This window comes from Vicugna pacos, chromosome 15 (assembly GCF_048564905.1).
Source record: "Vicugna pacos chromosome 15, VicPac4, whole genome shotgun sequence".
NCBI classification, from domain to species: Eukaryota; Metazoa; Chordata; class Mammalia; order Artiodactyla; family Camelidae; genus Vicugna; species Vicugna pacos.
In genome coordinates this window covers 4175020-4190603 of record NC_133001.1, presented here as the reverse complement: position 1 = coordinate 4190603, position 15584 = coordinate 4175020, and positions in this window count along the sequence as shown.

Here is a 15584-nt window from a genome sequence, read left to right as displayed (position 1 = left end):
GGAGGTCTCACTGGCATCGCTGGCCCTGGCCCAGGCCCAGCGTGGGCCGTCCAACTGGCAGTGCCTCAGGGATGTGCTGGAGGGCACAATTATGGGCCTGCTTCGAGGATGACTGCTCCAGAAGCCATGCGGGCAGTTGGGCAGTGGCCAGGGACGGGTTCAGTCTTGCGTGTTGGCATGATTTGAAAGACACAGGTGGTCCTCTTGACCCCGGGGCCCCTTCCCCCAGGGAAGGTCAGTGCCAGCCCGCCCGGGACCACACACTCTGACTAGTCGCCATTGGAAGGTGCCTTGGAAAGCCCCGTGGGAACTGATGGAAGCATCTGCCTCAGGGCCTGAGTGCTTCCTTCCCTGAAAGTCTGTGGGCCAGGGCTTGTGCTGTACGGCTACCAGCGAGGCGCCCCCAAGAACCCCCAGCCCCTGGTGTTCACACCCATGCCTGGTCTTTCATACTGAAAAGGGCTGATCTGAGGGTCCAATAAGATATTACAGTAATTACGGTGACTTCTGAGGCCAGTTCATATACATATAAAAAGGCAGCTCCTGCCTTGTCCTCTCTCCTATCACTCACTCTGGGGAAGCCACCACCACGCGGGACGAACTGAGGCCTCCCACCAACAACCAGCAGCCCGGGAGTGAACCGTCTTGGGAGCGGGTCCTTCCGCCCCAGCCAGGCCTCCAGATGGCCAAAGCCCTGGTCCACATCTTGATTGCAACCTCAAGACAGACCTAGAGCAAGCTTGCTCCCAAGTTCCTGACCCATACAAACTGGGAGAGAGAATGGATAGAGATGTTTATTATTGCTTTAAGCTGTTACATTTTGAGGTCATGTGTTACGCAGCAATGGGCGACTAACACAGATGCGGAGGGAGATGGGCAGGCAGGGCCAAGGGTGCCATCTCACGTGGGCTGTGGAGCTGATGGCAGACTTTCCGGGTCTCTTCCCTTCACGTCCACCCTGATTTTCACACAGGTGAAATCTACTTCTGTGTCTTGCTGCTTCCCAAACACGCCCTGCCTTCCCCACCCCTGTGCCTGAATGTGCTGCTTTCTCGATGACTTAAGGCTGGGGTCAGGGGCTCAGCCCTCCCCACCAGCAGAGCTGGCAGCCGGCGGGCTTTGTAATAGAGAGATCTCAGCGCTGCTCACGGGAGAGGCTCTGCAGAGCGTGGGGAGCCCTGCAGATGTTAATCCTTCCCCTCTTTAATCTTCCTCCTGCCTTCTTTGGTTCACAGGTTTCCACATGCACTGCAGTATCAAAAGATAAGCCCCACAACCAGACATGGCGAACTGCCCCCCTCTGCCCCAGCAGGGATGAAGTTCAGCCGAGCAGGAGACCGCAGAACCTCCGGTTGCCTTCTGGGAGCTGGAGGGGCCCCTGGATGGGCTGGGAGCGGGGGTGGGGGGTGCCGAGTGACCCCTGGAGCGGCTGAGGCAGTGCGGCTAGCGGTCTGGAACAGGGGTCTTCGAAGTGCCTGGGAGCAAATCTCGACTCTTTCACATCCTGCCTTGAGACCTCTGACAAATGACTTCTTTCTCTGGGACTTGATTTTGCTGGGCGCTCAATGGCAGGAGTGGCCAGCAGTAGGACCAGAGTCCGCTGGTGACCCCTCCCCAGCCTCAGCCCCGCTCAGCCCTCCTCTCAGTCAACCGGCAAGCAAGGTAATTCTCCTGCCTCTGAGCACCAGCTGGGTTGGGACACTGTGTGACATAAGGACAATAAGCAATCCTTCAGGCCAAAGACTCTCCACATAACAAATTAATTCCATGCAGTAGAGAACTTGGCCACACTCCTGCTTGGGTGTTTGAGATCCAAATTCCTGCCTTGGCACCTCAGAGACAGAGGACGGAGAAATGAGCTCGGGGGCTCTGGGAAAAGACCTTTAAACCTGTTTTAGAAATCAGGTTTGTCTGGCTGCCACTCACCTGCCCTCCAGGTTTGGATGAAGGGAAGGGACTCTGGAGGGCTGCCCGTTGGGCAGGGAAAATGTGAGCGAGGAAGGGCAGGGATCAGGAAAAGGGTGTGATGGGGAAACAAACACAGGGGCCTCCTAAGTGATGCCCCTTCCCCTGACCCCGGGAAGCTCTGGGGGTGGCAGGAGAGAAGGGCTGTGTTAGGAGGTCACCGGTGTTGGGATGAGCAGACCCGAAACTTACAGACGCAGACCAATAGCCAGCCCCGCACCCCTTCCACTCACACAGCTCGAGCTCTGCCCTCCTCCCCGCCATGCGGTTGCATGTGGATCCTTCCTTCCTCCCCACAGCACCCCTTGATGCTTGCTCATTCATTCATGCATTCATTCAACATCCTTACGTTGAGCATCCCCTGGTTCCCAGTGAACAGAGAGGGAGGGCAGAGTTGATGAATGAAATTCAAATTCTAAACTCCAGCCAGAGCTCATGGAACCAGTCACTGCAGCTCCACCCCCTCAGGTATCCATTAAAAAAACAAGAGTATCATGGGGGTGCCAAGGAAGGTGACAAAAATTGCCCAAGAGAGACTGGGAAGGCCTTTCCAGAGGAGAGCACATTTGAGATGTGTCTTGAAGGCTGAGTAGGAGAGCATTTCAGGAGGAGAAAGAAAAAGAGGAAGAAGCAGGAGGGGGAGAAGTAAGGGGATTCTTGGCAGAGAAAGCAGCACATTCAGGCACAGAGGTGGGGAAGGCAGGGCGTGTTTGGGAAGCAGCAAGACACAGAAGTAGATTTCACCTGTGTGAAAATCAGGGTGGACGTGAAGGGAAGAGACCCGGAAAGTCGGCCATCAGCTCCACAGCCCACGTGAGATGACACCCCTGGCCCTGCCCGCCCATCCCCCTCCGCATCTGTGTTAGTCGCCCATTGCTGCGTAACACATGACCTCAAAATGTAACAGCTTAAAGCAATAATAAACATCTCTATCCATTCTCTCTCCCAGTTTGTATGGGTCAGGAACTTGGGAGCAAGCTTGCTCTAGGTCTGTCTTGAGGTTGCAGTCAAGATGTGGACCAGGGCTGTGGCCATCTGAAGGCCTGGCTGGGGCGGAAGGACCTGCTCCCAAGATGGTTCACTCCCGGGCTGCTAGTTGTCGGTGGGAGGCCTCAGTTCATCCCCGCGTGGTGGTGGCTTCCCCAGAGTGAGCGATAGGAGAGAGGACAAGGCAGGAGCTGCTGTGGTTTCTTTATGAACCGATCTCAGACCTCACAAACAGCCCTAAAGGCTGGCAGTTACCTTTTCAAGCTTCCCCAACATTCCAGACAATGGCCGCTGAGAGCACGGCTGCTGGGGGTCCCTGGGCGGCTGTGTCTGCCTCCAGAGTGGCCATCGCTAAATGCTGTGACATCAGTGTACTCATGGCTCCTTTTCAGAAACTCTGACGTGAGCAGCTGCCATCTGGGAAGGCAGACCCTTGTTGCACAGCCACTCCCAATTTGCTTGCTGCACCCCCCCACCCCAAATTGCTTCACCTTTCATGTCCAAAGAAGTCTGTCTCAGCCGTGATTGGAGCATAGGGGAAGCTGGGGACAATACCAGCCCACCTTTATGGAGTACTTATCACATGTGAGGTTTGTACCAAGCATGGTAAAAGTGCTAACTTCTTACAGCCTTTTGGTGGAGTAGGTACCCTCGACTCTATTTTATAGATGAGGAAACTGAGGCACAGAGAGGGTAAGGACCTTGCCTGAAGCCACACAGCCCTTAAGTGGCAGAGCTAGGCTCTGTTTCCAGAGCCCATTCTGCTAACTATATATTTATTGTCTCCATGATGTGAGGCAACATTCCCTTTCTATGAGGGAGCCCCAGCTCATCAGAGAGAAAGGGGTTCACAGCCCTGCAAGAAAGATGGAAGGCTCTCCAGGCCACAACTTGTGGCCATTTTTAAGAGCGCAGTCAGTGGCATTCAAGACATTCATAAGTTGTGTGACCATCTTCACCAGCCACGTGGAGAACTTTTTCATGTCGTCTTGAGGTCTCTGCCAGCTACCCGTCCTCCTGCCAGCCTGGACCCCTCCCTCCCGCTGGAGGTGGGGAAGCAGCAGTGCAAACAGGCTCTCCTCTTCAGAGCAGGTATAAAATGGTCCACCTTTGAGCTTTGCTCTCTGCTTCAAGGGCTCAGAGCGGCTGTGCGGATGACGAGCTATAACGATGGCATGAAAGGGCGCTTATCAGTTGTACCTGGAGCTCGGGAACTCATAAACCTTTCATTAGTTTTACATCAATGACAGCTCAAGTCCTAGGAAGTAGATTTAGGCTGGAGGACGATGTCTCCATAAATCACCATCTCTGAAGACTAGGGCAATGGAGGGAGCCTTTCATAGGATTTCCCAGCAGCTCGCTGGGTGGGGGGGGTTGCATTCTTGCTTCCTTTCTGACCTGATGTTGGATTCTGGCCACGTGTCCTCGGATGGAAGACGCAGTCCGAGGCTCCGAGAAGGGACTAGAAAGGGCACCAGAGGGCTCTCCCCTTTCCTGGGGTGCCGCCAAGCCTGCAGGCTGTAAGTCGTGTATTCGGGCTGTGTAGGTGCCTGCAGAGGGCTCAGGGAAACAGCTCTCTGTAGAACCCGAAGCAGCAGCAGCAGAGCAGAGAGGAGCTTTAAAATCTAGCTCTCACCAGAAACGAGAAAAGAAGATGGACCCTTTGCTAACGAGGACAGTCACGATCACAACAGCACTTAGAACAGTGCCTGCGGCGGAGACAGTCCTCAGTACGTGTTAGCTATTATTGTGGACATTTCTTCCATGCTAGGCACTTTATGCATGATTTACTATTGCTACCCTCCCAATTTACAGATAAGAAAATCGAGTCCTAGAGAGGTTAAGTGACTCGCCACAGATGATGCAGCTTCAAGTGGCAGGGCTGGGGCCTGACCCTTCCCTACACGGCGGCTCCTCGTCCCGGGAGTGGAGGGGACAGCCTCTCTTGGGCTTGACTTTGACAAGGTCGCCTTCCCCTCTCTCCATCACGGTCTCTTCTTCTCTAAAACAGACAACCAACTTCTGCCTGGCCTGTGCCCTAGACGGGAAGTGGGAGGCGGGCCAGCCTGGGAGCGCAAAGCCCGGAGCCCTGGGGGAAGACAAAACTTCTTCACGAGGCAGGGAAGCCGTCCCTTTCAGGAAGATGTCCACACCTTTGATCTCATGGGCTCTTCGTGGTGTCTCAGGGAGACGTGGCTCATGATGTTTATTCCCATTTTACAGATGAGGAATTTCAGCCCTGCCCTGTCCCTCCCTCCCCCGTACCCTCCAGGTCCAATCACACAGCCCGTAAATGCCTAGACAGCCTGCAGGCAGGTCCTGGCTCCTACCGTGGTGCCAAAGTCCAGCAGATAGCTTAGCCAGCACAGACGAACTCTCTGGAAGGCTGTGTCTCCAGTCACGACGTCAGGCATGGGTCCCTCCTGCTTTGTCTTTTTTCTGGGCAGGGGTCCTCTCAGCTGCTTCCCTTTTGCTTTGCTCTGTAGCTCCAGCCTCAGGCGCCCCCGCCTCCACTTCCCACCCCTGGGCTGCCCTGAATGCTCAGACAGACTAATTCCAAGAAATAGCAGAGATGCACTGGCAGAGAACCAGTGATCTGGGGACCAGGCCTGGGGACCCAGTGATGTTCGTCCGGTGCTGGCAGGCTCCAACGAATCAAAGACTTTGCGATTTCCTTCCCTCTCACCTTGTCTTGCTGCTGGAGGACGAGCCCGTGAGCGCCGAGCCCGAGGTGAGCTGCTGCAGTGTTTGCTGCGTCTGGCTCTGGAATGAGAAGGCTCCCAGCAAGCGGTGTCCCAGGAGAACGTTCACTCGGGAATAATCTGCATGAGGAGTTATTTCCTCCTTGCCGAAGCGCTGGCTTGTTTCCGCTGGGTCTGGCAGGAGGAGAGCTCAGCCCACAGATTTCAGTGAAGCCGCTGAAGATCCAGATTCATCAAGCGCTGGCTGAGCACCTACTGAGTGGGAATCCCTGGGCCCATAGCTCTGCCCACTCCATCCCATTTAGCCTTCCTACAACCTTCCCATTTGGGATTCTTATTCCCATTCTACCGATGGGGAAGTTGCGTCCATCATTACTAGTAACACTACCAGCTGACATTTCCTTACTGCATTTACTGGCCATGGATCATGTCTACTCAATGAACTCTACCTGTATTAACTCACTTAATTCTCCCAATAACCCTATGAAGTAGATACTGCTATTATGCCGATTTTGCAGCTGAGGAAACTGAGGCCCAGTGAGGTTAAGTGACTGCCCCAGGTTACAGGGGTGGAAGGTAATGGAGCTGGGGTCCAAATCCAGGCCAGCTGGTACCCGGGACCACGTGGCAGAGCTAGAAATGAGATCCAGTTCTTCGGTTCACACCCAATTCATAAAAGCCACAGTTATTCTTGGCTTGATGCCCGTCACGCCCATGGGAGGGATGGGGTTTGGAGGGGTGGGGTCCCAGGTATCCAAGGATCCCAGGAGCTGTAAGGCCCACACGTGGCTGTGTGTAGTGAACAGGATTTCAGTAGCAAGCTATGGAAATCCAACTTAAGTAGCTAAAAAAAGGGGGGTCTATTGGCACAAGTGAAAGGGGAGTCCAAGGGTGGCTCTAGGAATCAAACGATGTGGTCAGGGCTCACTGACTCTCTCTTGACCTCATCCACCAGAAGTTCTCTCCTCCGTCCTCAGGGCGAGGAAGGGTGGGGCTACATCTGTTGGCAGGTTAGGCACTGCTCAAAGACACCAGCTAAGGGGCCCGGTGGGAGCTGAAACCCATCCAAAGCTCTGCTCGCCAAGCTCTGTGCTCTGGTACGAAGCAGTGTTGGCCCAGAGGGGCAAGTTTCCTAATTCACCTGCCAGGAAGACTCACCTATTCTAATACAAGTAAGATGCTCTGTAGGCTACAGGTCACCCCGACCCCTCCTCCTGGTGCCCGAGGTCAGCCTCATACCAGCACCCTCTTCCCCAAACTTGGAAACTCCATCAGATTCACCCACTCGGTGAATATTTATTTTTATTTTTTGTGGGGAGGAGTTAATTAGGTTTATTTTAATAGAGGTACTTAGGATTGAACCCAGGACCTTGTGCATGCTAAGCACACACTCAACCACTGAGCTGTACCCTCCCCCCTACTCAGCAAGTATTTAGTGAAACCCAACCACAGGACAGGTACTGCCCTGCCCTTCCTGCAGCTGACATTCTGGTAAGGGTTCCAATTGGCTTAGCCTGGGTCATGTGGCCACGCTTGGCTCAATCGCCGTTGCCTAGGGGAATGGGTCTACTCTGTGACTGGCCAGACGCCCATCCCTTTGAGGAAGCAGGTACTCGACTGACAGCCTCACCAGGACCACCTGGAGTAGGGGTGGTTTCTCAGAGGAAGTAGGAGGACTAGGCTGCAGAAATAAGTGCCTCCCAAAGTGCGGGGTCCTGAGGAAGTCGCAGTCCTTCTCTTCCTTGGTCATTAGCCTTCCCATCTGCAGCAGGAGGAGCCGGGCTCCAGCGCTCTGAGAGGAGTGGGTCAGGGAGTCCCTGAGTGCTCAGCCACTGGCTCATCACAAGTGAAAACTCCCCCTGGTCCTGTCCGGAGAGGTCAGGAGTCAGGACTGTATACCCAATGTCAGCACAGTCGTGACTTTCAGTTTGAGGATGAAGGAAATGTTGGGGCGTAGTGGGGTGTCGGGGGCCCATGTCGGGAAGCGGTTACTGAGTGAGGCTCTTGGTCGCTCTGATGGTGGGGAGGCTCATTGCGGGTCACAAACACTGAGTACTGGGTGCCAGGAGCTTCACCTGCCTTGTCTTATTTAAGCTGCACCCCTGCCAGGTAAGTGTCATCCTCCTCCGAGGGAGTCGGTAAGAGAAATATGCTCGCTCAGGTGTGCTGACTTCAAAGGCCGCCCCGCCCCATCCAGCCCACGGGCCCTGGGGCCACAGAGGCGTGCGCCAAGCAGAGCGTGCCCTCCCTAAGCGACCTCTCCCGTGCTCAGTGAGGAAGCTCGTGTGGACCCGATTTCTCTCCCTATCCCGTCCCTCCCCCTTCGCCAGCCCGCCCACCCCTAGAGAAGCAGCATACCCTCCTGCAGCCTCACCTCGCACCATTTCCCCAACTCCCACTCACATCAGGGTGGCATCTTCTGGATTCCTGAGCACTTTCCTATGTTCTCATCATCAAAGGACGAATCTGGTCCCCGAGGCCACCTCGTCGTCCCGGGACACCTGCCTGCCCAACCCAGGAGGAAGGTTAAGCTCCAGCTGAGCCAAGGGGCCTGTCTGCCACTAGGGGGAAGCCCCCAGCGTGGCCTTCTGCCTTAGGTGCTAAGGGACGGGGCCCGGGCAGAGCTGACCGCCCTGGGGATGCCTTGCCAAGCGTCTTCTGGAGACAAGTATGTCCTGACAGGATGACCCCACCTGGAGACCGGGGGGCTGTGGTCTGTGAGATCAGCATCTCCATTATTATTTTATTTACTTATTTATTTTTTATTGAAATATAGCTGTCCTACAATATTGTGCTAGCTTCAGGTGTACAGCAGAGTGATTTGGTCTTATATGTATATACAGGTATACATATGTATATACACACATACACTTTTTTTCTGATTCCTTTTCATTATAGGTTATTACAAGATACCAAACATAGTCCTCTGTGTTGTTCAGCAAATCCTCGTTGTCTATCCATTTCATACGTGGTAGTGTGTCTCTGTCAATCCTATACTCCTGATTTATCCCTCACCTGCCATTGGTAACCAGAAGTTTGTTTTCCATGTCTGTGAGTCTGCCTCTGTTTTGTAAATCATTTCGTTTGTGTCATTTTTTATTAGATTTCACATATAACTGATATCATATGATGTTTGTCTGTCTCTGCCTGACTGACTTCACTTAGTTGATAACCTCAAGGTCCATCTATGTTGCTGCAAATGGCATTATTTCATTCCTTTTTTTTTTTTATGGCTGAGTATCTCTGTTATTAAAGTGCGGGTCTGGGGAGATGCCAGTGGCTGGAAGAGGAGCCCCAGCATCCAGGCATGTGGGCTCAGGCTCTGCCTTCCCACCCCGTCCACGCCTGCCGCTCACACCCACTCAAAATCAGAGAAGAGTAGGTGTGACTCAGAGCAGCGCACCAGCTGGTTTTCCATTCCTCGTTCATTGATTCACTGACTCCTTCATTCAACAACTGTTTAGTGAGTACTCACTATGTACAGGCCCTGGGCGAAGTCTTGGAGACACCATGACGACCCCCGCTGTCCTGGAGTGTTCAGTCTTGTGGGGAGAGAGCGATGCGTAAGCAAGCAGCTGTCAGGCTGGGGGTTGAGTTCCAGCCCAGGGGTAAGTGCAGGAGAATCCGGGTGCAAAGGGAGGTACGTCACTCCTACCTGGGAGTCTTCTCAGGGGCGGGAGGACATCTCAGCTGAGACCTGAAGGATCTGAGGAGCTACCTCGGTAAAATGAAAAGTGTTCCAAGCAGAGTGACTGGTTTGCACAAATGCCCAGAAGTGAGAGGGCATCGATTGATTGATTCATCCATTCATTCAACAGATAGTTTCCCAGCATCTGCTGTGTGCCCAGCCGGCTTTCAGATGCTGGGGCTGGCTGCAGCAGTGAGCCAGGCAAACAGTACCCCTACCTCGTGGCACTTTCATGCTAATGGGACGTGGCCATTCATTTTATCCAAAGAAATCTTGATGACACAGGGAGACATGTCGAAGGGACAGTCGCCTCTCCCCTGCGCAGAGTCCCCCAGCCCCCGTTCTCCATCCCCCTCCTGCCAAGCCTGGCAGCCAGCCCCCCAACCCCCCTGCACAGTCAGCCGTGGGGAGGCCACTCAGTCCGCAGGGGCAGCCTGTGCCGCTGTATTAACAGCCAGGCCAAGCAGTTCTGCTAATTACAGTGACCAATGGGTTTAATTTACCTAGTAAGTGCCATGTGCTGTCACTCTGTTGTCAGAGCTCAGCCCCAGGGTCCACTCCCTCCTCTCTCCCTCAAGAGGTGCCCACCTGGGTTCTTGCAGCCGCTTCACTGGTGGCCCAGGCTCCCTTGAGTCCAGACACCTGCCTGCCCATCACCATGTCTGCTTGGGACCTGTCTGCTGACCCCTGGTGGCAAGGGGTGGAGAATTCTTCCCTGTTGCCACTGTAGAGGGCTGAGGGGCCATAGCTAGTAGGGGAAGGGAGACCTTCCCATCCCTCCAGTCACCTCTGCACAGGGCAGAGAGCCCCCCGATCTCTAGACATCCCCATCTCCCCCAGCTCTACCTTGTCCCTGTGTAGCAGTCACCCTAGCTCAGGTCATTTTATGTGGTTTCCTGTTTCATGATTACCTTCCAGATCCAGAGCATGAGCACCCTTGAGGACAGGGACCTTCTCAGGTGCTCTGTTTGTTGAATGAGTGAATGAGTGAATGAATGAAAGAGAGTCTCACTCCCACCGTGTGCCTCAGTCCTTATTACAAGATGTCTTTGGATCTGGTCCAAAGCCATCCTTTTCTTCCCAAATCCCTTCTCAACTCTCCTCCTTCCAGGAGGATAGATGTTGACAGGTGGCTCTAGCAGGGACTACCTTTCTTATGAACCCAGGGGACCCCCCAAACCCGATTCCTTCATCTCTAGACTCTAGCCTCGTGTCATCTGCAGTGAAAGCTTGACTTCTTCCCTTCCAATTTGAATTCCTTTTATTTATTTTTATTTCTTGTCTGATTGCTGTGGCTAGGACTTCCAGTACTGTGCTGAGTAGAAGTGGAGAGAGTTGACACCCTTGTTACTGATCTTAGAGGAAATGCGTTCAGCTTTGCACCGTTGAGTATGATGGTAGCTGAGGGTTTGTCATGTATGGCCTGTATTATATTGGGTTATGTTCCCTCTAGTCCCACTTTCTGGGGAATTTTTATTATAAATGGATGTTGAATTTTGTCAAAAGCTTTTTCTGCATCTATTGAAATGATCATATGATTTTTGCACTCCAATTTGTTAATGTGATATATCGCATTGATGGATTTGTGGATATTGAACCATGCTGAGATAAACCCCACTTGATCATGGTGTAGCATCCTTTTAACGCTTGTTATATTCAGTTTGAGAATTTTTTGCATCTATGTTCCTCAGGGATATCGGCCTGTAATTTCCTTTTCTTGTGGTGCCCTTGTCTTGTTTTGGTATCAGGGTAACGCCTCATAGAATGAGTTTGGAAGTGTTCCTTCCTCTTCAATTTTTTGGAATAGTTTGAGAAGGAGAGGTAATACCTCTTCATTAAATGTTTGATAGAATTTACCTGTGAAGTCCTGGACTTTGTTGGGAATTTTCTTTTTATTACTACTGATTCAATTTCATTGCTAGCAATTGGTGTGTTCAGATGGTCTATTTCTTCCTGATTCAGTCCTGGAAGATTGTAGGTTTCAAACACCCCCCTGTTGTGGTTGGGTCTTGATTGCTGTGGGCGTGCTGGTGGGCAGAACTGGCCCCCAGCTGGCTGGCTGCAAGACACACTGGTGTGCAGAGCAGCCTCCCCAGAGTGGTTGCCACTTTGGAAGGGCAGCAGTGCCACCCAGGGCTGCCCGCCAGTGGCTGGCGGGGGCAGGCAGGGTGGGCAGGGTGGTTCCTCAGGAGGATGCTGGGGTGGGCCACACAGGGTTAGCTACATAGATGGAGAGTGACTGAATGCTGCCCGCCCACCAGCACTGGCCCAAGTAGGTGTTAGGAGAGAGAAAAATGGCGCTCGCCAGAACTTCCATCCTTGGAGAAGTTTCCGTTGGATCCCTGCCTTTCTGGCACATGCCCTAAAACTAGTCAATGAATCTCTTTTTCATATGGCCCAGGTGCTTTTCAAACTGCTACTTCTATGCCGGGACTTGGAGCAAGTGAGTTTGTGTGCGAGCCCCTTAAGAGTGGAGTCTTGGTTTCCTACAGCCCCCAGGCTCTCCTGGACATGAGCTCTGCTGGTTTTCAAAGCCAGACCTTATGGGGGCTCGTCTCCCTGATGCAGTTTCCCTGGGCTGGGGAGCCTGACCGGGGGCTGGACCCCCGACTCCCCAGGGGGGCTGTCACAGTTGTGATGTCCGTCCTGCTTGTGGGTCACCATGCCAGGGGGCGGGATGTGACTGGACTGCTTCTGCCCCTCCTCCCTGTCTTGACCCCTCAGCTGTAGAAGCTCTCTTCTGCTCGTCTTCAGGTCATTCCCACAGATGCCTGTTTTATACATAGTTGTGGTTTGGGCGCAGATTGTCTGGTCCGCCATCTTGATCAGAGCCCTGCAAGAACTCGACTTCAACTCTCTCCAAACACAGCTGACTTTCCGCCTCTCTGAAGACCCTCAAGCACAGATCACGTGCCTGAAAGCCGCATCCACCTGAGAAAGAGCCCTGCACGCTGAAAGAATATGGAGTCGCCAGGAGAAAACAGAGCCAGCCATTTGTCCTCCTTCGGTTTTGGAGGGACGGTGTTGGGAAAAATCATTCTTACTTTGGAACCTCCCGAGTTGAGCTGTTACTGGTTTATAATGAAGGCAACCCTTCTCTTATTTGTGATCCAGTGGCCCATGGGGTAGTTCACGTGGCTGATGCAGATCTGATCTTTCAAATTTGTCAGCAGCAGGGACCTTCAGAAATGGAACACATTGTGGGTGTCAGAACGATGAAGGACAGTGTGGTCAGTCAGCGGTCTGGAACCAGGGAGGCCAAACAACTTACAAGCCTTGCAGATGGCTTGTAAGCCCCGCCCCCCCATGAAGAATTGTCCCTCCCCAAACGCCAGGGACACTCTTTTTCTGTCTTCATTTTTCCGGTATGCATACAGATGCACAGATTTACAACTTTAGAAGTAAATCCCTGTAGTTGAACTGGAAGTCTCCTTACCAGAAATAAAGCCTCCCAGCTGGAAAGCCACAGCAAGCACCACGTTTCCTCAGTGACCAGCACTTCTGAATGTCTGGATTAGGATGCTGCTGTGATTTTATTTCTGTTTTCCTACGTAAGCTACACTGGTATCAAACTGTCATCATGAAAATACATGTCTGTTTGCAGGTAGACTAGTCTTTTAGTCCTTTACAAATTTTAAGAGTGACCTACCCTAAAGTGATGAAAATCTTAACTCTAGAAAATGGGAAAGCTGTTATTGACCTTATTAGCATTATTAGCATTCCTATCTGAAGTTGTGTTGTGAAGCAAATATGAAATGGGACCTTGTGGCTTTTTGGCAGCCTTCATAAGGAATGAGCTTGGGACCTTATTAGGAAATGTATGAGCAGAAAGCTCTCATGTGCTTTGTGCAATTCAACATCTTTATCTATTCATAGTAGTTCATTATTAACCTAATGAGCTGAGAGATTTGTACAAATCAATTATTACATTTGATACAAGAAGTGTAAATGGTACCTTATTATACAAATACACAAATTATTGTTTCTTTTTTTATGATATCATATGCACTGAAACCCACATGGAATGGATTATATATTTTACATGATATTAAAATCTGAGAACTGAATTTAAACATGTAGCTTTCGGCAGAAATGTTCTTCATTTGGAATTGTGCCACCGTGTTGTTAATCCTCTTGTTAATCCAAAGTTCATGTATCTTCAGTTATATTTCTTTCCTCCTCATTTTTCAACCTATGATCTTAAGCACTCACTGAGATGACTTGGTCAATTTAACCACGTCTCTGTAATAGTGTGAACTGGGTTGAACTATTAGATCTACTTCAGGTAGTAAATGTTATTTTACTGCACACAGGCTTAAATAATAGATTTGGAAGGGTGCTTCCACATGGCCCAGAGTGCAAACATTTTCCCTTATTGTTCACATATGTTAAGTCAAAGTCACTTATATAGAAGAAATCCTGGTAATATTCTAAATGTTAGTATGTATCGATTTAGGATATTGCCCACATGCTCAGCCACTGTTCTCTCTGGGATCTAGGATTGTATTGAATATCTGTAACATAGTTTCCAGATAGAAATGGGTGAAGATATTCCACTGGGTGTATTTTCAATATGCACCTCAAAATATTTCCTGAATGTATACCCTTTTTTCAACTATTTTCACGTTTATGGTCTGGTCACACCTCCAAAGCTGAAAAAAAAAAAAACGGTGTGGTAATTACATTGCTAATATTATTTAAATAATAATGTGTATACTATGCGACTATATATGGTCAGGTCAAAACAGGATAACTCCCAAAATGCCTAATTCCCAGCAATAATAGGAAATAATTTGTCTTGCATAAATTCACAGAGAACAGTAACATTTCTCCTCCAGTCACATTGTGCTAATATAACACCTTTAAGGAAAGGTGCAGCTGAGTCACGGCCTGCTGGCTCCTACTGAGATGCTCTCCCAGTGATTACCCTGGCTGTGTGTCTGCATGACTCCACATGACTGCTCTGTGCATCGGGGAGTAGGAGCAATTTTTAAGCTGCTGTTGAAGTCTGAAAGAGTTGAGAATGAAAACCCCATTTATCATCACTGAAGCTCTCATAATCAAGAACATTGTCTTCAATAAAGTCTTACATGGATGCCAATATATAAAATACAGAGGGAAAAAGGTGTTCTATGCTTTTTTAAAAACAGGGCTAAGGTCCTCCAGAGACAAAAATCACTCTGTACTATTTTAGTTCAGGTGACAAGCATATTCAAGAAGAAGGATGATTTCATTTTAAAATGTATACAGATCTTAGATCTAATTCATTTTGGTTAAACCAACATAAGTGGATGAAGTGAATTTAGATGAAGCCTCCAATCTCCTCTTGCTTTCCAGCATTTTTGAAGCTCCTAATCTGTCAGGACCACGTTGAAACAAGGGGTTGCTGTTTTAACTCTCCTTGGAAAGGATGTAAAGCACTGGAAGGGACCATAACAACAGTTATAGTCGGTAATTTGAACAAAGACCTAAGTCCCAAGTTGGGTGGATTCGCAAATATTTAGACATTTAGTGTCACTTATTAAAATCATGAGTTTTTGCTCCTTTCATTCCCTTTAATTCTTGGGCGAGGCTGTGGATTCTTGCTGTCACATTATCTGGTCTCCCCATTAAGCAGAACTCTTTCAGCTACTCACATTTAGCTGCGTCTACTCTCCAGGCAGAACTCCGGTTGAAGAGGGCTCACACACCTCGTCGTTAGCTATTTGAAAGGAGATACACATGATTGGTGTGTCTAAGCATCATTTTCAGTGCCCAAAGTCTCACTATCAAGAGTTTGATTAGTCAGAACATTTTATAGTAACTGTGTATTTCCAAGGTCTGCATTGCCTATTGCACAAAATCTGTTTGACATGTTAGTTAGTATGTGGTTAATGTAGAACAGCTAATATACTGTTAAGTTAAATGAAGGACTTGCGTATAGATTGCAGACTAAGATCACGGTTCTTGCATGGGCTGTGTTGGCATAGAGGACGCTCACTTCTCTGTCTCTCGTTTTGTGTATCTCTTACTGAGGCCAGTGAGGACAGAGGGGAGAAAGAGGGGAACCAGGAACTGGGCTTCCGGGGAGTCCGGGTCTTCCTGGGACTTCAGGTAATAGTGATACTGTCTTCACAACACCAGCTGGCTCCAAAATGGGACCCATGCCTTCTCCCCTATGGCCCTTCTGTATTGCTACAGGTGACACTGAATGACCCATGTTGGATGGAGTGAGGAAGGAAAGGCCATATGTTGACCTGCAT